Consider the following 22,992-nt stretch of genomic DNA (forward strand, 5'->3'; position numbering starts at 1 on the left):
ATGCAACTGGAACTTACCGAGGGCTGACCTGTCTCTCTTGTGACAAGTGCCATGGAATCTTCAGGTACCTTGAACAGCCATTTTACATCACTTACAAAAGGCAGCACCTCCAGTAGCACAATCCCACCTACTGCCATGTTGGTGTATTGGATTCAGTACTGACTCAATGAGGAAAGAGTGCCACATACTGAATGACCCACACTACTGCCTGTAAGACCTAATGGTATGACCCAGGTTGCTAGGGAGCTCTCTACAGTAAAACACAGAGACATAAACTACGTAATAATTAATATTAAGGGGGAGTTGAAGAGAGCTGACATTTTATCTATGATACAAAATGTAACTAAAAATACACATTTTAGATGGTTTTGCTCTTTCACCTGCTTTTTGTATGTCACTCCTGGAGGCAGGGATCACGTCTTCGTTTGTGTTTATACAGTGCATCTGGCAATAGGGCCTAATCCTGGTTGAGGCCTCTATGCCCTGCTGCATCATACAGATAAAATTACATATTAAAAAAAACCAAGATAGTTAAGGTTGCAAAGTCAAGCCCTCAGAAGTTAGAACCTGGCTCTCCTGGCTCCTAGCCCAGTGCCTTCAATGCAAGAGTGTCCTTTCTCTTTCTGCAGCCCTCTGCCTCGCTCACTGTTCATGCTGTGCACTGAGTGAGGCAGGGCTCCTGTAGAACAAATAGCATGTGATCATGTAATTAAAGATATTATTATCATCATAGTCATAAACTGCCTTTGCTACAAAATACACCTTCAGCCTCAAGTCACTGAAACCAAAGACAGCTACATCTTCTCAACAGCTTTCTTCCAAGGAAACACTTGTTAATCTAAAGACTGTCACATCCAAGAGTGCCTGGATCTGATTTACCAATGCTTGGATACTGCCCAAAAATAATCTCTGACCATCAATAATACTGATGATGATCCTGTTCCCAAAACTTCACGCCATGCTTTGAAAACTTGCCATTTAGAACAGCACATTTTTAAACTTTTGCTTTTCTGCTGTTTCCTCCCTTTTTATGGATATATTGTTTTGAAGGAGGGTAATATTGCTAATCACTTCTGACCTGTGCAGTTATAATAAAAATACGTACCGTGCTGAGTATCCTAGCCAATTGATCAGATTGGTTGGCCTCTCTTGTCTGCTTTACAAATGTGTGTGTATACAATTTTAAAGGTGCTAAAGTTTTAGGTTCAGATTTCTCTGTCTGTTCTAGGGCTTGATTTGTAAATCCAGCTTCCAATTTCATGAGAACAATGGCTAGAGCCTTTGGACACTTAGCATTTCAGATAGGTACCAGTAAGTATTTAAATGCTACCATCTGGGCCTGTAATTATCTGAACCATCACAATATGAAGGCTGAATTGATGCCCCTTTTAAAATGTGTGCCCTGTCAATTTATTAAATAAACATTTGGGGATGTAAGAGATATTTGTGTTTCTAATGTTTATGATTTTATTAAGCCTATATCTTCCATTCCAAGAATACCCCAATCTCACTGTTCTTTCATTGGATCCTGGTTACCTGGTGTTTGGTTGTCACACACACTCCATTTCTGTCACATTCACACGAGAGAAGTTACAGCAATTTCTGGAGCGCTTTCAAAGCTGGTCTGAGGCTGATTGAAGTCGTCATACTAAACTGCCTTTTTTGAGTGTCTGTTCACTCTGCACCCAAAGAAGCAGTAGTCATAGAACATAGACTTGTAAAACCTATTTTTCGTGTGAATTTAGCTCTAACGAAAGTTTCTGTATTGAAAGCCAGAGAACCTAAAAGTCAGATCCAAACCTCACAGCTTCTGACCATTTCTTAATAGGCCTGAAATGGATCCCAGTGTCTGAACACACACATGAACTTTGGGAGAGATCTGAATTAAAACCTCCTAGCTCGGTCAGAATAGTAAGAGCACAGACAGCAGTGGTGTAGGCCTTTTTATGCAGTCTCGTAACCCTGGAAGTTTCTTCAAAATAGCCCATTCATGCCTTAGCCGCTTACTGGTGAAACTGTTTTTTGTTTTTTAAAGGTGCCAGGTGAATCTGGTTGTGATTCGATGATGTGGAAAACTGGGACTGAGACCATAAAATACATTTCACAAAGACCATGTCACAATGTGAGCTAGCTCTTTAAGGGGATTGGGGCTCAGCATCACCTGTCCCAGGTGTAGCTCACCTCCCCAGGTGAAGGGACTAAGACTAGTAGTCACGTGATGGGAGCATGTGACTTAGAACCAGGCTTGCTGGGAAATATAAGGGCAACTTGAGTTCAGTCAGAGAGAAATTTTCCTTAGCTCTCAGGCAGAGGGCTTGATAAGCTAGCAGGGAGGTGGTGCTAGCTGGAAAAGAGCAGGTGATAGCTTTTCAGAGTTCCTAGCTGGAAGGCCTGGGAGATGTTCCTGTAAGAAGCAGGAGCCTGTTGCAGGGTGAGTCTTAGCTGAGGGACATACAGGGAACAAGAGCCTACTGAGTAAGAAGCTCTAGTTCAGTGGCTGTAAAGGAGTATGGGTCTGATTTTTAAAGGTGCTGTCCTGCTGAGTACTGTATAGCTGAACTCCCTGAGTGGCCTACAGCCTAGTAGGATTTTCAGAACAGAGGCAGGGGCTAGTAGGCATTTACCTCCCCAATTACCCTGTGGGGATTATGTGAGTGCCTGTAGAGGGGAGTCTTAGAAAACTGGGATGAGGTCTGCCCTGCTTGACTAGAGATTTTACCCAAACCAGGTCCCCTTGAAAAATGAAGAAAGAGTAACTAGCTTCTACACTGGGCTGTCTCCCTGAAACAATCACTGTATATTTCATTGCTGTCTTCAATTGTAGTAGCCCTTACATTTTTACAAGGACGTTTCCACTATCTAGTGCAATGCTAGATAAGAGAAAGTTGTGCTCTCCTGTCTGCAGTTTCCCCTCTCCCTCAGTATTCAGGAGACCCTGGGCTGTTCTATGGGATGCACTTTGCTACCCTGCTCCTGGACACCGCCATAGAATAGGCACTGGACAGAGAAGCATGAGTCAAATCTCCCACTGTGCTGTGATACTTGCACAGGTCATTGCTCTGGAAGGGCTGAGGCAGGAGCACAAGTGGGGAGACGCATGCCTCCATGGAGAGCAGGCACACACTAATCCCAGCCCCGCCATCCCGAGACTCAAAGGCTTCCCAAAATCCTGCAAAGGCACGTCTGGAGGAAGTCAGTCTTAACAACATCCCAAGAGCATAAAGGATAGCTTACATCAACTAGGCTGGGGGGTGGGAACCCTGGATTTATGCTCTGGATATACCTGAGTGCTTAGTGGCGCCTGGGTTGCTACAGAAATGGAAGGAGTGATCTCCTGCGAGAGTGGAAAAAACAGATGAGGTCTCCCCCCTCAGGCTAGTCCAGGGGAAGGCAAACTTTTTGGACTGAAAACCATAGCAGGTTTTGGAAATTGTATGGAGGGCCGGTTAGGGGAGGGGGAGCATAGCCTGTCCCCCGCATCTGCCCAGCCCCACTTCTTGCCCCCTGACAGCCCCCCCCCGGGACTCCTGCCCCATCCACCCCCCTCTGCTCCCTAACAGCCCCCACCCGGGACCCCTACCCTATCCACACTCCCGCCTACCCCTGACCAGCCCCAGAACTCCCACCCCTGACAGCCCCCCTCCTTCCTGACAGCCCCCCCCCAGGACCTCTATCCTATCCACACACACACCCCTGGAACTCCCGCCCCTGACTGCCCCCTGCTGCCCCATCCAACCCCCTCCTCCTTCCTGACTGCCCCCCTGGGACTCCTGTCCCTGACTGTCCCCTGCTGCCCCATCCAACCCCCCCCTTCCTGACTGCCCTCCCAGGACCCCTGCCCCCATTCAAACCCCTGTTCCCTGCCCTCTGACTGCCCTGACCCCTATCTCCGCCCCTGACCACCCCCCCGCACTCCCCTGCCCTCTATCTAACCCTTTCCCCCCCCCCCCCGCTGCCTGCCCCCTTACCGCGCTGCCTGGAGTGCTGGTGGCAATCAGGCCAGGCTCTGCAGCTGCACTGCCCCAGGAGCTTGCAGCCCCCTGCCCACAGCATTGTGCTGGCGATACAGTGAGCTGAGGCTGCAGGGGAGGGGGAACAGCAGGGGAGGGGCTGGGGGCTAGCCGGCCGGGCAGGAGGGTCCCGTGGGCCATAGTTTGCCCACCTCTGTGCTATTCTTACCATTAGAAGACATGCTGATGGAGAAAAATACAGGAGAATCCTTTAAAGCCACCAGAAGTTCCTAAAGTAACCCAGAGGGTTCCTGGTGCCCTCACCCCATCCATGCTAGTGATCTTAGCAGAACCTCCTCCATGCCTCACCCCCAGCACGTGGCTAGCTCCACAGTGGAAAGCCATGTGACATGAACTGCCATCAACTCCCGCCCCTGCTCCAGACTTCAGTTACTGGGTCACTAGACAGAGCTGCACATTCAAGAGCCATACGCCTCCCTGGTGTCCCAGTTTGCTGATCACTGAGGGACACGTAGGCTGAAAAGAAGCTTTTCCTTCTCTCTCCCCAGCCCCTATGCCTGCGTTCTTGCATTGTCCAATGGTACAAATAAAACAGTCTCCATCTCCAATGTTCAAGCTGCTTTTTTTCCTATGTTTTAGAGAGACCAGCTACAAATCTGGGCATACAGCCAAGTTTGTTTATCCTTTAAAAGAAGTGATAAATCGTGCCTTATGGTGAGGAGGGAGAGGAGTACAGGCACCTAACTCTGTCAGCAAGGTGGTGCTCACACATGCTGTGGATTGTGTAAGTTAGGTGCCACTCACATAGCGAGATTTTCAAACCAGTTTTTATGGAGTGAATTGGGTACCTGCAGGCTTAACATCAGGCAGGGATTGGCTGATGAGTTCATTAGCATATGGTGCAAAGTTTTATTATAAGCCCATCATGCCAGATGCACACCCCTCGAATCCCAGCATGATGGTAACATCTGAGTCAGAGAGTGGCAGGTTTGGAAGTTGGAGACACATTTTTCAGAGGAGTAGATAGAGGCGATAAACAAATTCATGGCTGTGCATGCCCCAACCCTGATGGGTGCCTGAAAGATAGCAACCTCTTGGCTTCCTAGAACAAGCAACTGGAAAAAGCTAAGGGGCTCAGTAAACACAATGGCCGCCCACAGCAGAGGACTTGAGGACATCAACGAGAAGTGGCAGCTGCTGCATGAGAAGGCTAAGAGGGCTTTCTAGAAGATCACTGCCAAAGAGCGGGGACTAAGCCTGGATAACCTGCAGAACCTGTGGGTAGTTACAGCACCAATTCCAGAGGCAGCTGTGGATGGGAGCAGGGGGTCTGGACCACTCAAATCTGCAGAGGAACCCGCTGTGTAAGTTCACCTAATAGGCATTTTACTCTGATGTGCTTTTGTAATCTGTTTCCATTCACCACATTTATTGGTAAGGTGTCAGGTTGTAGGCTGTACTTCCCCAAAATCCCACAAATGTCCCAACCACGCTTTTCCTCATCCCAAGAGAGCAGTTTGGAATTAGCCCCTGCTGTTCGCCCTGTCAGTCAGACTGGGGTCAGTGGTTTCAGCACCCTGGGTGTGATAGGGCAGGTTCAGTAGCACTGCAATGGAGAATGCACAGATACATTAGTGTATTCCTTCTCCACATCTAGCGCAGAACCTCCCAGTCCCCATACCCTTCTGACGAGTGAGGAGACCTCAGATCAGACCTACTACCCAGAGGAGGAGCTGATGGATGGGGAGGAGACTGAAATACCATCAGGGACATGCTCAGAAGGCAGCAACTCTCTTCAGCCTGTGGAGGGCCCTAAGACAGTAAGCCTGAATCCCTGCAAAGACCACCACCTCAGGGGCACCCCTTTTAGAGCAGAGTAAGGCAGCACAAACCACTACCAGGAATGGCACCGTGTGACCTGGGTCCAGCACCACCTCAACTGTCAGGATACCCCCTTCGAAAGCAGCTGCCATAATCCTGTATTTCCTGTGGCCACAGATGGGGACCAAGAGATCACTATTTTCATTCTAGCATCTTCCCACCAAAGATCTGGCCCCCTGTTGATCCCCATAAATAGACCCACTAGCACATGTGTCCCACACTATACACCAGAGAGACCCAGTGAGAGACACCACTGCCTGAGGAAGGTGTACCCAACCCCCCTGCACACATACAAACACACACACACACACACATCAAGAGCAAGAGAATTTATGGGAGTCATGGTCAACCAGAATGATGCAGTGGTGCAGGAAAAGTGGAGACTAATGTGGGTGCATGCACAAAGGCCTGGGTGTGCTGGGACATCATGAGGATAAATCCTACAATGTAAATTTCATGAGTTGTGACAAGCTGTGTGGGGTAAAGGAGGCTTCTGCAATGCATGAAAAACAGGACAGCTGGCCTTTAGCTGTGAATACAATAACAGAGAAGATCATGCTAATAGTCATCTGGAGCCAGTCATCTAGTATTCTTCCCAAAGGGGCACCATCCATCCCATGTGGCCACAACCCCAAGCACGTGAGCCTTCTTTTGTCCATCCTCCCTATCATTGTCCCACTGTAGTCACTGAAATGATTCAGACAACAGCTAACAATTTGTACATCCCTCCACCACTACCCACTCAGCCTCCCCAAAATCCCTTAATCCTTCCCCCTCTACCTATGTGTGTCAGTCCCTTCTCTGGCAACTCATAGACTATCAGAGTTGGAAGGGATCTCAGGAGATCATCTAGTCCAACCCTCTGCTCAAAGCAGGACCAATCCCCAATTTTTTTGCCCCAGATCCCTAAATGGATTGAACTCACAACCCTGGGTCAACTGATCCCCTCTGTCCTTTCACCTCATCCTGCTACTCCTGTTAGGCCATTCCTTCCCCTCTGTCTCACTCACTCACTCTCTCACACATACACACGCTCGCGTGCGTGTGCCCCTGCCCCTGCCATCACTTCCTGGACCATCAGTTTCTGTTTCAGCAGCTAGAACTATTTCATACCATGACAATGTGCTTGGAACATCATAATTTCAAAGAGGTTAAGGATGCAACTGCTGGAGAGAATTTATCTGACGACAATAACATACCTGGATCTTCATCTGTGTCCGCTGTTTCACATCCCCCTCCACAATGTCCACACACGTAAAAGAAAAGGCAAAGCAGTGATGGATGACCCCCAATACCAGCACATCTCCACCAGCAGGCTGCACAACATGATGCAGAGCCTGGAACGAGCTGGGACAGCCATCACAGGGCTCAGAGCAACCAGTCAAAAACAGATAAAAATGAGTGGTGGTGGTGTGCACTTAATCCCTCCACACACACACACGTTTCATACACACTCCAATTTTTGTATTGAGGGCCCGAATCATTTTCTGTACCTGGAGTACCATTTATTCATTCTGTTACAGTACACTACTTTGAGCATAATTCCACCTTGAGTTTTTTTAGTGTTTTCATGATTTGCTCATTAACCTTTGTTTCCTAGAAAGCCTCCTGCATCAGCCTGTCCTGTACCCTGCAGCCCTGCACAGCTCCAGGGAGATTTCCAGAAGGACCACCTCCTGGTGATGGTTGCCTGGGGAGAGGCATGTCTCCCCACACAGGAAGAGTAATACAAGTTGCACTGCAATAGTGTGTAATATGCAGCATGCCAGGAATATCCTATTGACCTAGCTGGGGCTGTACTACAGCATGCCACCAGAGGGCTGGAGACACCTCCACCACATCCTTAGGATGCTGAAGGTTTTCTCTATTACTGACCAACTGGCTCTGTGGGCACCATTATGCCATGTTTCAGCTGCTATTTGGGGGTTGACACTGGGCATCATGAGCCATGGCCTGAGTGGGTATTCTATCTCCTGTGTGGGGCGCACGTGAAGCAAGGGGAATTGACACATTACAGTGTGCATGTTTTGCACTGTGGGGACTGACAGTGAGATTGGATGGCTGTGGCAGCTAATCGCCCAGCAGGGAGGAAGAAGCAGGGCATGTGCAGTAGCTGTGCATGGTCTGTGGTTTTAAGGCTGGGGGGTATATCCATTGCAGATGGCCGTAATGTTCGCAGCATCTGTCCTGTGTCTGTTAAGGTGAGCATTCACATCGATTCTTTGCTTCTGTAGGTTGACATAAATTCCTTCCGCTGCCCCTATTGCCATCTAGTTCCCCTAGATGGGAAATGTGCTACCCTATAAAACTTCTGCATGTACCTTTTCTGCTTGTGTCTATCCACTGGGAAATGGATGTAGTTGAAAGGATGTCACAGCAGGGCCCTCATGAATTGGAGCAGTATGTAGGAGACAGGGGACTGGGATATTCCTAGGGGGGCCTATGAATCTCTGGAACAATCCCATAGCCAAGATATACAGGTCACCCAGAGAGACAGTAAGTACATGGCACCATTGTGTGACAGACTTGAGGTCGTTATTGAGCAGTTTGCGGAGGTTTACATGAAGGCCTGGGTTTACCTGTATGTCTGTATCCAGACCTGCTTAGGTAGCAACAGCTTTCTAGGCAAGGCCAGTAGGTACAAGGGTGTGAATATGAGCTTCACCCCTCTCCCTCAGAATCAGACCTGGGCTAAGGATCAGCCCCAGGCTGGGGCTCTTCCCTTTGCTGTCTCCTCCCTCTCTATCAGGTACAGGGCCTTGCAGCTGTTCCACTTGATGCTCTATTCTCCAGCATCCTGGTCCCTATGCAGCAGCACAGTGTCCTCCCCTCACCCCACCCCAAGGTGACCCTCCCCACTCCCTAGCTCTGACTCAGCTCTCCCTCCTTGAGGAAACCCTCGCAGCCTGACCTACCACGATTCCCTGCCCAATCTAACTAACCAAACTGTCCCTGTGTGCTTCTCTTGTCCCCTCAAAGTGCCCCACTAACTAACCCAATCCCAGTCCCTGACCAGCAATCTCTAACTGAAAACTGTCACACAACATATGTCTGTCCCGCTCTCTCTCTAGCTTACGCTAAATAGCTATCTCACACTCATTCTGCATTTCCCTTTCCACTGCTGCCTTTTGAGCAATTGCAATGCTGCCCCCATTGTTAAGCTTGATTCAAGTGCACCTCGGTGATCAACCCCTGGGAGCAAGACAGGCATGCCTCTGCTTAGTTAAAGACACCCACTTAAGCACTCAGGGAACTCCATGTCAGCCAGGGGACTGGGGAGTGGCAGGTGCAGCTGAGCAGATGTACTGCTCGGTGAGTCTGTGACTGTTCCTAGGTGTGAGCCCAGTTCTCAAGGCTACAGCCGTTTGCCATAGGGTAATGGCAATGCTTAGGATGTTTGCACTTGTGCACCAATTGGTGGGAAAGCAGGTGACATGAGGAACTGGGGGTTAGATGGCAGTTGGAGTAGCAGTTCTAAAAATACCAACATGCCTAAATGGTGGACTTGGGTGCCTTTCTGCTTCCTTAGGTGCCTAAATACCTTTAAAAATCTGGCCCTGGGAACCTAGAGGGACAGCTGTATGCATACTGAAGCCAATTATAAACTGAAAGACAGACTGAGCCTGGGGAAGAGGGCTGGAAGGCCTTTAATGTTAGTCTGTGCTAATAAACCACACCCAGAAGGGGGGCACTAGTGTGAAAACATTAGATGTGGGGGTTTGTTTGATATGAGATGGAAGAAAAACTGAGGCAGTGGCAGGGCCCAACCCTAGACTGGGTAAGTCCTGCTATGGGCCTCTAAACACCTATCACCTGGTGATTACTCTTAGTTTCTGCCAACCTAGGCTGGATTTTAACTAGCCAGGGCAAATTAACGGTAATTGTTTTATAGCTTGGTGCTAATCTGTTGCACCACCGAGCATTCCATCATAGAATTTCTTAAACGATTTGATTCCATGACTGATTTCAAACCAATGAAGTGTGTATCTAAGTTTCTGGTCTATTGAAAAATCTTAGTTATGCACATTTATAACTGAGGCCAGGGTTTGGCCCTTTCATATCTGCCTATGCAATTCCAGTACAGTCACTGGCATTGCACAAATATAAATTTGGCCAAAAGGCATTAACTGAAAACAACTGCAGGTGTTCAGAAGAGGGGTCAGATGGGGGTCACGATGCAATGAAGTGAAATGTAAGTACAATATTTATATGCCAATTGATTTATTTTATAATTTTATGGTAAAAATAAGAAAGTCAGCAATTTTTCAGTAACAGTGGGCTGTGACACTCTTGCATTTTTATGTCTGATTTTGTAAGCAAGTGGTTTTTAATTGAGGTGAAACTTGGGGGTATGCCAGACAAATCGGACTCCTGAAAGAGGCACAGTAGTCTGGAAAGGTTGAGAGCCACTGCTGTACAGTATTCCCTTAAAGTCAAGGGAAATGCTGTAAATGAAGCGCTAAGTGTGCACAAGGGCATGGTGGGAAAAGGTTAACTTAAAAGGATACCAGTAGCAGAAACCAATTGCATGACTGGGTTGCTTGTGATGGTGGAAGGCAGGGCTCAACAGCTCTGGGGCTCACTTCCAGTTTGTCTTTGTCTTAATAAAAGCTCATGCTTTCTGGGTTTCAGCTGGCCATCTCCAGGGGTCAGGAAGGGATCTTCCTCCACCCACCATGTATTCTGGGAAGCTTTCTTTTAATCTCCTTCTTCTGAAGCATCGGGATGGCCACTGCTGGAGATGGGGTATTGGATGGGAAGTGCCAGGGCTCTGAGATAGTAGTGCACATTCTCTCCATCAACTGCTTGGCTGGCAGGTTCTGGCTCACATGCTCAGGGTCTAAGTGAGCACCACAGATGGAGCTGGGAAGGAATTCTCCCCCGGTCAGATTGGCGGTGACCTTGGGGTTTTTTTCCCCTTCCTTTGAATCATATGGGTGTAGGTCGCTTGCCAGGATTATCTGGGTATATCTCACTTACCATTTCCCTGCCATTGTGGGACCCTCAGGCACTGGTGCACCTTGATTCCTCCTGTGCTCTGCCTCTTGTGGGCTGTTATACTTTGGTCTAATTGTGGTTGTTGGGTTTAGTGTGCAGGTGCTGAATGGCGTTGGTGGTCTGTGATATACTGGAGGTCAGACTTGAAGATCTGGTGGTCCCTATTTGCCTTAAACTTTTACTTTAACTCTTTGATGCGGTCTCTCAGCTCTTTCTGGTGATCTCCTTGGCCCCATCCCCAAAGGATGACTAACCACATCCTTTGTGATTTTTTTTTCTCTTCCACTCCCATCTCCAGAGTTTCTTCTGTACTGTTCTATGCAGTAGGAACACTCCCCTTCCCCTTTCTAACTAGTCTGATGCACCTCCACCTTCTCCTTCAAGCTCCTCTTGAAAACACGCTTCTTTAAAGAGGGCCAAAAGGGTTAGCCCTCTCATGCTCACCCATACCCCTGCCCCACCTAACTCACTGAAAATGATGAGTTGTTCTCAAACTGATGCACAGATCATGGAACTAGAGGGACATGGGCTCAAACAGTGCTTTTCCTTGTGTGTACGTTGTCTGTATAGGGACATAGCCTGACATGCTCCTGAGATGGTTCACAAGGAGAAAGTAGTTTCCCTCTCTTGTGTCCCTGTGCAGGGACTGGCCAGAATCTTCTTGGAAAGCACTGTCACTGGTCCCTCCTAGCAAACCCATTGGTACTATCTGACCGCAGAAGGGAGCAGGGGGGAATGGGTTCAGGGCAGAACCCGGGCTCTACCCATCCACTCCCTAACCCATAGAGTTAGGCTGGCATAGAGTGGGCAGCAAGTGCACTCTCTCCAAGGTCGGTGAAATTCCAGTTCCAGCACCCACTCCCAGAAAGCCCTAAGTTGGAATTCTCACTGACTCAACAAAAACTCTTCCTGGGACTCACCTCCACTGTGCTTAAGGGTACTGTAATGTGGTGGAGTGGCCTCATTCCAGCATAGAGGGGGTGATGATGCTCCAAAGCCAGCCTGGAGAAACAGCCAGTCACAGCCCCAGGAGATAGAGGAAGTGCCAAGGGAGCAATTCAGTGTGGAGATGGAGAACCAGGCCACAGCAGCCAAGGAACAACCCAATAAGATGCCAGTAAGAAGCAGCCCAGAGAAACAAGACATTGGTCCTGTGGCATTCCCTAGAGGTGAGGCAGCAACCTCATATTTCCCTCCCAGCCCAGCGATGGGACCACCCATCGCTTCAAGGACCCTGGGCTGGGACCCCATTGATCAGGGTGGACCTGAGTTCCCCTAGGGGCTGGACGAACACTAACCCCTTGGCTGAGGGGCCTCAGCTATTGCTTATTTGTTAGCTCAGCCCACACCTGAGGGGCCTGAGCCCTTGACTGTTTATAGTTTAGCCCACAGGCAGGACCCCGAGCTACAGACTCCTTACTGGCCTAGCCCAGATCCAGGAGGGCCTGAGCTGCCACTTGCCCTGCAGCTCAGCTGCAAACCAGGACAACTGATCTCTCCACTCAGCATGAGCACCAATTCTGGACTGCCAAAGGGGATGCCCCAGAAGAGACTCAAGGAACCTTACAGTCACCAAGACCCAATTCTGATCCTTAGATCCCTACCTTGAAGAGGCTGCAACCTTGTCTATGAAACACCTAGCACACCATTGGCACTGTAGTCATAATAAAGATTAGCAATGAATGAAAAATATTTCTAGCTGTACTCAGGCTGAAAAGAGTCATTTCAGAGGACTATCAATTTCCCATGTACCAGTAAGCAAGCTATAGTGGATTGAAATCATTCTGGAGCACTTTCAATTTTATAGAGCTTTAACTATGAATTAATAAAACCCCAAATACAAGACTCTTCCTCTTTCATTTGCCACACCTGACTTGGTCATTAGGCCTATAACAAATACCAGCAGCTTCTCTCAGTCTTATCAGAACCAAACTAAAGAAAAAGAGGAGTTTTTCCTCTGGAGGGTGAGCTAGTGAACGCTGCTAACTCAGCTCCTAGTCAGTGTAGAAATGACTCATTGAAAGATGATCCACTTTCTGGGAAGGGCAGTGGCACAGCTGAGATGAGAATTAGGCCCACAGAGTTCTTGTGAAGATGTCAGATTTTGCCCGAATGCCGTGGTTGATTGCAATTCAACACCAGCCCCAGCACTGTATACTGTAGGTAAAATGACTCACTGTATTAATTGCTGAGCTGGAAGCATCACAAATACTAACACCTAACTGCCAACTTTTTTTCCACAGCAAGCATTAATCATCCTTGTAAACCTATTCCTAAAGTAGGTCAGGTAAGAACATTGTCAGACTGATGAGGAAAGCCTCCATTTTTAATCACTGTGTTTCTATACTGAATCTTTCAGTGTGGGATTTTACTCTCCAGTTGTCTCAGTTTCCAAGTGAAAGAAGTACTAAATATTTTCCAACTGCTTTGTTGAATGTTTGCAGTGAGTCCTTGCAGTATGGCTATTGTTCTTCTACCTTAAAGAGGAGTGGGTGGGATTGGGACTACCTTTAAATTCAGGTAGCACCATTTCTTAGTTAGCTAGGGGGGTTGTATTTGAGCAGTGTGAGGGACTCCTTTCCCCTTCACCACCAGGATGAACGTGCAGTGCCTCAGACATAGAGAGAAAGAGACCAGGGATGCATGCCAGGTCTCATACACAGCAGCGTGGAAGAGTGCCACTATGTGTTCAGCTGGGCAAAAGCTGTATTTTAATCTGTTCCCAGCAATCAAACACAAAGAGCATGAATTATAATATTCATAAGTACATTTGCATCCCTCAGATAATGTTTCTCTGTAGCCTAGTCTTTTGCAGACTTCCCATAAGGTAACAATGTTACACTGTAGTTGTTCCTCACCTAGGGCCTTTAGAAGGCATACAGTTATGACTTGCTCGACACCAGTCATTTTCAAACTTTTTTTTCTGGAGACCCAGTTGAAGAAGATTGTTGATGCGCATGACCCAATGGAGCTGGGGATGTGGGGTTTGGGGAGTGTGAGGGTCTCAGGGCTGGGGTAGAGGGTGGGGGTGAGAGCGAGGGCTGCGGGGTGAGGCATGTATGTGGTATGTACATGATCCTGGAGGGGGCACCTGGTAAGAGTTTTGTCTGCATGAAATGCCGTCTGATAGAGCTGATGGAGGAAAAGATCAGAGGTTTGGAGATGCAGGTGGAAAGTCTGGTAGAGTTTAGGAAGGGGTTTGAGCAGATTATGGAGCAAAGACATGAGGTATCTGAAGGGAAAAGCTCAGACTTGCAGATGGAAGCAGGACTAGGGAATTCTGAGGGGAGACTGGGTGAGGAAAGTGGTCAGTGGAAGCATGTGACTAAAAGAACTAGGCAGAGGAAAAGACGGGCTAGTGAAGGAGAAATAGAGCTTCAGAATAGGTTTGCAGAGTTGGAAAATGAAGAAGGGGCTCAGCAGGTAGTTACTGAAGGTGACAGGGCAAGGAAGAAGAGAAGAGCGGTTAGTCCTATAGGAAAAGGGGAAGAGTTAATGGAGATTACACCAAATATGAGCCCCAGGAGGATACAGGATGGGTTAAAAAGGATTACAAGGGAGAATGGGAATGGAAAAAACTTGCAGCCAGAGGGAACAGGGGATAGACTGGAGAATAGCACCGTCACTAGGAAAAGGCAGGTCTATGTGATTGGGGACTCTTTATTGAGAAGAATAGATAGGCCTGTAACCAGAGCTGATCCAGAAAATAGGAGGGTGTGCTGTCTTCCAGGTGCTAAGATACGGGATGTAGACCTGAGGTTAAAAAGGATTCTAAAGGGAGCGGGAAAGAATCCCCTAATTATCCTTCATGTGGGAACAAATGATACGGCTAGATTCTCACTGGAAAGTATTAAGGGAGACTATGTTAGGCTGGGGAGGACGCTTAAGGAAATTGAGGCTCAGGTGATCTTTAGTGGGATTCTGCCTGTTCCTAGAGAAGGGCAACAAAGGTGTGACAAGATTATGACTATCAATAGATGGCTTAGGCAGTGGTGCTATAAGGAGGGCTTTGGGATGTATGGCCATTGGGAGGCATTCATGGATAGAGGACAGTTCTCTCGGGATGGACTTCATCTGAGTAGGGAAGGAAATAGACTTCTAGGATGGAGGCTGGCACAACTGATTAAGAGAGCTTTAAACTAGGAATTTGGGGGAGATGGTTGGGAGATGTCCAGGTAATCTCCACGCCAGAATTTAGCATAGAGTGGAAAGAAAATGAAGTAAGAGTGGATACAGCTGTAGGTAGGAGGAAGGGCAGTGTAGATACAAGTCTAATAGGTTATACTGGTAGTAAAATAACCGTGCCTAATAGGGTACAGAATGTGAGTGAGGCCAAACAGCAAAAATTAAGATGTTTGTACACTAATGCAAGGAGCCTAGGTAACAAAATGGAGGAACTAGAGTTACTGGTGCAGGAAGTGAAACCAGATATTATAGGTATAACAGAGACCTGGTGGAATAGTCGTCATGACTGGGCTACAGGTATTGAAGGGTATGTGCTGTTTAGGAAAGACCGAAATAAAGGTAAAGGTGGTGGAGTAGCACTGTATATCAATGATGAGATAGAATGTAAAGAAATAAGAAGCGATGAAATGGATATGACTGAGTCTGTCTGGGCAACAATTAAATTGGGGAAGAAAGCTATTAGAGCCTCCCCTGGGACAGTGCTTGGGGTGTGCTATAGACCGCCGGGATCTAATTTGGATATGGATAGAGCCCTTTTTAATGTTTTTAATAAAGTAAATACTAATGGAAACTGTGTGATCATGGGAGACTTTAACTTCCCAGATATAGACTGGAGGATGAGTGCTAGTAATAATAATAGGGCTCAGATTTTCCTAGATGCGATAGCTGATGGATTCCTTCAACAAGTAGTTGCTGAACCGACTAGAGGGGATGCCATTTTAGATTTGGTCTTGGCGAGTAATGAGGATCTCATAGAGGAAATGGTTGTAGGGGATAATCTTGGCTCAAGTGATCATGAGCTAATTCAGTTCAAACTGAATGGAAGGATTAACAAAAATAAATCTGCAACTAGGGTTTTTGATTTCAAAAGGGCTGACTTTCAAAAATTAAGGAAATTAGTTAGGGAAGTGGATTGGACTGAAGAATTTATGGGTTTAAAGGTAGAGGAGGCCTGGGATTATTTTAAATTAAAGCTGCAGAAGCTATCGGAAGCCTGCATCCCAAGAAAGGGGAAAAAATTCATAGGCAGGAGTTGTAGACCAAGCTGGATGAGCAAGCATCTTAGAGAGGTAATTAAGAAAAAGCAGAAAGCATATAGGGAGTGGAAGAAGGGAGGGATCAGTAAGGAAAGCTACCTTATTGAGGTCAGAATATGTAGGGATAAAGTGAGACAGGCTAAAAGTCAAGTAGAGTTGGACCTTGCAAAGGGAATTAAAACCAATAGTAAAAGGTTCTATAGTCATATAAATAGGAAGAAAACAAAGAAAGAAGAAGTGGGACCGCTAAAAACTGAGGATGGAGTGGAGGTCAAGGATAATCTAGGCATGGCCCAATATCTAAACAAATACTTTGCCTCAGTCTTTAATAAGACTAAAGAGGATCTTAGGGATAATGGTAGCATGATAAATGGGAATGAGGATATGGAGGTAGACATCACCATATCTGAGGTAGAAGCGAAACTCAAACAGCTTAATGGGGCTAAATCGGGGGGCCCAGATAATCTTCATCCAAGAATATTAAAAGAATTGGCACAAGAAATTGCAAGCCCATTAGCAAGAATTTTTAATGAATCTGTAAATTCAGGGGTTGTACCATATGATTGGAGAATTGCTAACATAGTTCCTATTTTTAAGAAAGGGAAAAAAAGTGATCCAAGTAATTATAGGCCTGTTAGTTTGACATCTGTAGTATGCAAGGTCTTGGAAAAAATTTTGAAGGAGAAGGTAGTTAAGGACATTGAAGTCAATGGTAAATGGGACAAAATACAACATGGTTTTACAAAAGGTAGATCGTGCCAAACCAACTTGATTTCCTTCTTTGAGAGAGTAACAGATTTTTTAGATAAAGGAAACGCAGTGGATCTAATTTATTTAGATTTTAGTAAGGCGTTTGATACTGTGCCACATGGGGAATTATTAGTTAAATTGGATAAGATGGGCATCAATAGGAAAATTGAAAGGTGGATAGGGAATTGGTTAAAGGGGAGACTACAACGGGTCCTACTGAAAGGTGAACTGTCAAGTTGGAGGGAGGTTACCAGTGGAGTTCCTCAAGGATCAGTTTTGGGACCAATCTTATTTAATCTTTTTATTACTGACCTGGGCACAAAAAGTGGGAGTGTGCTAATAAAGTTTGCAGATGATACAAAGCTGGGAGGTATTGCTAATTTAGAGAAGGACAGGGATACCCTACAGGAGGATCTGGATGACCTTGTAAACTGGAGTAATAGGAATAGGATGAAATTTAATAGTGAGAAGTGTAAGGTCATGCATTTAGGGATTAATAACAAGAATTTTAGTTATAAGCTAGGGACGCATCAACTAGAAGTAACGGAGGAGGAAAAGGACCTTGGAGTATTGGTTGATCATAGGTTGACTATGAGCTGCCAATGTGATATGGCTGTGAAAAAAGCTAATGTCGTCTTGGGATGCATCAGGAGAGGTATTTCCAGTAGGGATAAGGAGGTTTTAGTACCGTTATATAAGGCACTGGTGAGACCTCACCTGGAATACTGTGTGCAGTTCTGGTCTCCCATGTTTAAGAAGGATGAATTCAAACTGGAACAGGTACAGAGAAGGGCTACTAGGATGATCCGAGGAATGGAAAACTTGTCTTATGAAAGGAGACTCAGGGAGCTTGGCTTGTTTAGCCTAACTAAAAGAAGGTTGAGGGGAGATATGATTGCTCTCTATAAATATATCAGAGGGATAAATACCAGAGAGGGAGAGGAATTATTTAAACTCAGTACCAATGTGGACACAAGAACAAATGGATATAAACTGGCCACTAGGAAATTTAGATTAGAAATTAGACGAAGGTTTCTAACCATCAGAGGAGTGAAGTTTTGGAATAGCCTTCCGAGGGAAGTGGTGGGGGCAAAAGATCTATCTTGCTTTAAGATTAAACTCGATAAGTTTATGGAGGAGATGGTATGATGGGATAACATGGTTTTGGTAATTAAATATTCATGGTAAATAGGCCCAATGGCCTGTGATGGGTTTTTAGATGGGGTAAGATCCAAGTTACCCGGGAAAGAATTTTCTGTAGTATCTGGCTGATGAATCTTGCCCATATGCTCAGGGTTTAGCTGATCGCCATATTTGGGGTCGGGAAGGAATTTTCCTCCAGGGCAGATTGGAAGGCCCTGGAGGTTTTTCGCCTTCCTCTGTAGCATGGGGCATGGGTCACTTGCTGGAGGATTCTCTGCTCCTTGAGGTCTTCAAACTACAATTTGAGGACTTCAATAGCACAGATATAGGTGTGAGGTCTTTTTTAGGAGTGGTGGGTGAAGTTCTGTGGCCTGCATTGTGCAGGAGGTCAGACTAGATGATCATAATGGTCCCTTCTGACCTAAATATCTATGAATCTATGAATCTATGAGGCCAGGAATGAGGGGTTCAGGGTGTGGGGGGGCTCTGGGCTGGGGTAGGCGGTTGGGATACAGGAGGGTCAGGGCTCTGGGCTGGGGCCAAGGATGAGGGGGTTGGGGTGCAGAAAGGGGTTCTGAGTTTGGGGCAGGGGATTGCCTCTGGCGGTTCCCGGTGAGTGGCACAGCCCGGGGGCAGAGACAGGCTTCCTGCCTATCCTGGCACCACAGACCACACTGCGCCTGAAGACACCAGTAGCAGGTCCAGCTCCTAAGCAGAGGCGCACAAGTGGCTCCACCTGGCTCTCAACCACAGGCACCACTCCCTCAGCTCCCATTGGCTGGTTTCCGGCCAATGGGAGTGCAGAGCAGGTGCTCTGGGGTGGGGGCAGCACATGAAGCCCCGTGGCCCCCCTTCCTAGAAGCCAGGCCACTTCTGGGGCACAGCCCAGTGTTAGAACAGGTAGGGACTAGCCTGCCTTAGCTGGGAAGCACCATCGAGAGGACTTTTAATGTCCTGGTCGGCAGTGCTGACCAGAGCGACCCAGTGCCTGACATGCTGCAACCCAGTACTGGGTCACGACACGAACTTTGAAAAATGCTGCTCTATACAGGATTAATATGTTGCACTTAGATTAATTTTCAGTTACTATAAACACTAGGAAAAAATCTCAGAGGTGAAATCCCTCATCTACAAAGCACTACAAGTCATGAATTACCTGATTATAAATCCCTTTAAAAATATTCTGATAAATCACCAGACTCACAAATATTGGGCTGGGTGTTTGGAACCAAAATCTAGCCCATTTCCCCTCAGTCCCCAAAATCAAGTTCATGGCAATCCTTACCTCTGATTCAGTAGTGGCTCAAAAAACGCAGTATTATATAAACTGAATACTGTGTGCCTGGAATTGCTATCTTGTCCATGAGAAATAATTCCAAAGTCCTAACCTCTTCCTGTCATTAAGGAAAGAGAAGCTAGTCCAGAATGCAGTGACTCACTTGCTTAATGAAGCTTCTCACTATGCTTGAGCCTAGGGCTCTGTGACCTGCAGCAGCTGATCATAGAATCATAGAATATCAGGGTTGGAAGGGACCCCAGAAGGTCATCTAGTCCAACCCCCTGCTTGAAGCAGGACCAATTCCCAATTAAATCATCCCAGCCAGGGCTTTGTCAAGCCTGACCTTAAAAACCTCTAAGGAAGGAGATTCTACCACCTCCCTAGGTAACACATTCCAGTGTTTCACCACCCTCTTAGTGAAAAAGTTTTTCCTAATATCCAATCTAAACCTCCCCCACTGCAACTTGAGACCATTACTCCTCATTCTGTCATCTGCTACCATTGAGAACAGTCTAGAGCCATCCTCTTTGGAACCCCCTTTCAGGTAGTTGAAAGCTGCTATCAAATCCCCCCTCATTCTTCTCTTCTGCAGGCTTAACAATCCCAGCTCCCTCAGCCTCTCCTCATAAGTCATGTGTTCTAGACCCCTAATCATTTTTGTTGCCCTCCGCTGGACTCTTTCCAATTTCTCCACATCCTTCTTGTAGTGTGGGGCCCAAAACTGGACACAGTACTCCAGATGAGGCCTCACCAATGTCGAATAGAGGGGAACGATCACGTCCCTCGATCTGCTCGCTATGCCCCTACTTATACATCCCAAAATGCCATTGGCCTTCTTGGCAACAAGGGCACACTGCTGACTCATATCCAGCTTCTCGTCCACTGTCACCCCTAGGTCCTTTTCCGCAGAACTGCTGCCTAGCCATTCGGCCCCTAGTCTGTAGCGGTGCATTGGATTCTTCCATCCTAAGTGCAGGACCCTGCACTTATCCTTATTGAACCTCATCAGATTTCTTTTGGCCCAATCCTCCAATTTGTCTAGGTCCTTCTGTATCCTATCCCTCCCCTCCAGCGTATCTACCACTCCTCCCAGTTTAGTATCATCCGCAAATTTGCTGAGAGTGATTGCTGAGTTCAGAATGACCTGGGGCCTAAATCCACTGTAATGCTGGTGTCATGCTGCCACAGCTGCAATCAGATGAACCTTGGTGAGTTTAAAAAGAGAGCTGGTGACAGGGTTCTCTCATAGGTGCTGAACTTTAAGGATTCTGTCCCCAGCTTGGTCCAAAGTAGCACATATCTGTTGATCTTCAGGACATGCTTCCCAGCTGATCCCATTTCCCAGGCTTTTGGGGAAGGGGCATGCACTGAGGGCTGGGATTTGTACACCGAGTGCTGGGAATTGTGGCTACCCTGCTAATTGTTTTTTATTTTCTTTTAGAAGCTGCTATATTTGGGAGGGGATAAATTGGCTTGCATTTTTAATACATGGCAAAGGGACCTAGAGATCTGGATAAGTGTTTTTAAATGTTTTGTATACATTGAGAAAAGTAAATAGCATTAAGGACATGAGTAATTAATTATTCTACACCTCCATTGTCTGTTAAGATGTTATATTTCACTCACACAGAGGCAGATTAGGTGTTTGTGGGGCCCTGGGCCAGAGCAAGCGGGGGTCCTTCCCCACCCCTTCTGCCTGCAGTCCTCACCCCCACCCCCTCCCAGAGATCCTGCTGCCGGGGTGCAGGAGCGCCGGGTGGGAGAGCAGGTCGTGGCACGGAGCGGGGAGATTTTTCTGGGAGGGCATTTTTCGGGGGCCTCCCAGTTGGCCAGGGCCCCTGGGCATGGGCCCTGTTGGGTCCAGTGGCTAATCTGCCACTGCACTCACAAGAAGATAGTTTCAAATAGTCACTTTCAGAATAGTAATTTTCTGTCATACAATTCCAGTTCCTTCCACTTTCTTCCTTTGCCTGAGATCTCAGAGTTTGTACTCAACATAAAAATCCACATCTCCATAGCAACAACAACAGTGCTTAAGTGTGATTTAGTTTTTTTCCTTTTCCCCTTAACTTTCAGTACCCCCACATTTGTTTGTTTCTTTTACAAACAGTCCTCCTTACAAGAAGCTGAATGTAAATACCACTGTACTTCATTTGAAAAATAAGTGAAGAAATAAGCAAGCCTACAGTATCGTGCAATCTTAATGTGCATGCCACAATGTGTCCTTGTTTTCCGCTTTGTTTTGCGTACAAAATCTCAGCACAGTACCAAAAAATACAAAATCTACAACTAATTCTACTCAGAATCTGATTTGAAAAGAACAGGAGTTGATGACTTATTGTTTGTGGAGTATAGTTATGTGACTCCAGGCTGATTGTAAACATGTACAAATTATTTTATAGACAAACTGTAAAATTGTAGCTATTTTTAACTGGATCCAATAAGCCTCCAATCATTCCTTATGCAGAAAAACCTAGCTAGGAGACTTGAAACTGCAGAGATCTCCCTACAGAATTTCCTATGGGAAAGTGGATTTGCCCCTTCTTCCACACCTTGGAAAAAATAGCAGAGTTTGCCCTCACTGCATGCCCACATTTCAGGGGAATCCATCAAAAGTGAGGGGGTTCCATGCTGAGACTCTGGTGGTGCTGACCAGAGCGGCCAGGGTCCCTTTTCAACTGGGTGTTCTAGTCGAAAACCGGACACCTGGTCACCCTACTACCCAAGGCCTACCTTGTAAATGTAACCCTTCTGCCCGTCAGAGTTGGCAGCAACAAGGGCCGGGTTCAATATCTAGGGGTTCCATTCCAATAACACAATGCAAACCGGCTCGAGCCCCCACCCAGTGACCTGGGACCAATATATACCACCCCCGCTGGGCGCCTCCAAGAGGCAATACTTCCCCTCTCGCAAGCACATAGTCTGAGTGTAGCAAAAGTCTTTTAATAACAGAGAGAAACAATGTGGCATTATGTTGGGGAAACACCACCAACAGGATTCATAACACAACCCATGAGCAAAAACAACCCCACCCCAGGCAAATTGGGGCATGCCCTTTTCCCTTTGGTTCTTGAGTCCAGCAACCCCAAATCACCCAAAGTCCCAAAAGTCCAATGCCCCAAAAGTCTCTGTCCCTGGTCAGGGCAGCCCCAGAGTTCGAAAGTTTATCGGCGGAGCTTTACCTCCCAATCTGGGTGGAAATGGGACAGGGGTAAGAGGCACCTTACGTGATCTGAAGCTGACCGCCCCATAGCTCCATAGCGGCGCTCCGCTCTGCCAGCCGCCCCACGAACTCCTTCGCTCAGCTGCGCTCCGCTCCGCCAGCCGCCCCACGAACTCCTTCGCTCAGCTGCGCTCCGCTCCGCCAGCCGCCCCACGAACTCCTTCGCTCAGCTGCGCTCCGCTCCGCCAGCCGCCCCACGAACTCCTTCACTCAGCTCCACGGCCCACAAGCAGCTCCTGCCATCCACACACTGCTCCGCGTCGAACTGCTTCACCAGCCGTCCCGCAAATTGCTCCACAATATATCTTCAGGCTCCCCCACTACTTAACACAACACTCAGTGATTTCAGCTCTTAGGTGAATTCAGCTTATAGTAGGGGAGCCCCAGTGCTGGTGCACTGTCAGCCCAAAGTGAGCTCAGCAGCCTATAACTAGACTTCTAATGAAATCAAAATTAGCTCTGATATTCCACAGTGGAGAGAGGAGGAAGCGCAATCAGCATGTAAGGCCCTCACCAAGGGGCCCA

The 22,992-nt window shown here is 47.2% G+C and overlaps 1 long non-coding RNA gene across 4 annotated transcripts in view; it reads right to left on the reverse strand.

Annotated features, from left to right (window-relative positions):
- The window catches only part of LOC144930206 (uncharacterized), a 50,905-nt gene extending 31,561 nt beyond the window's left edge, over positions 1–19,344 (reverse strand). For 2 of the 4 annotated variants that reach the window (XR_013635314.1, XR_013635311.1), the window contains exon 1: positions 381–808. This is a non-coding gene — a long non-coding RNA (uncharacterized LOC144930206). Of the gene's footprint in view, positions 1–380; positions 809–1,105; positions 1,339–19,250 lie in introns of those variants that run through there. The other 2 variants (XR_013635312.1, XR_013635313.1) reach the window with 2 other exon arrangements.
- Positions 19,345–22,992: the final 3,648 nt, after the last annotated feature.

Source organism: Lepidochelys kempii, chromosome 2 (assembly GCF_965140285.1).
Source record: "Lepidochelys kempii isolate rLepKem1 chromosome 2, rLepKem1.hap1, whole genome shotgun sequence".
NCBI classification, from domain to species: domain Eukaryota; kingdom Metazoa; phylum Chordata; order Testudines; family Cheloniidae; genus Lepidochelys; species Lepidochelys kempii.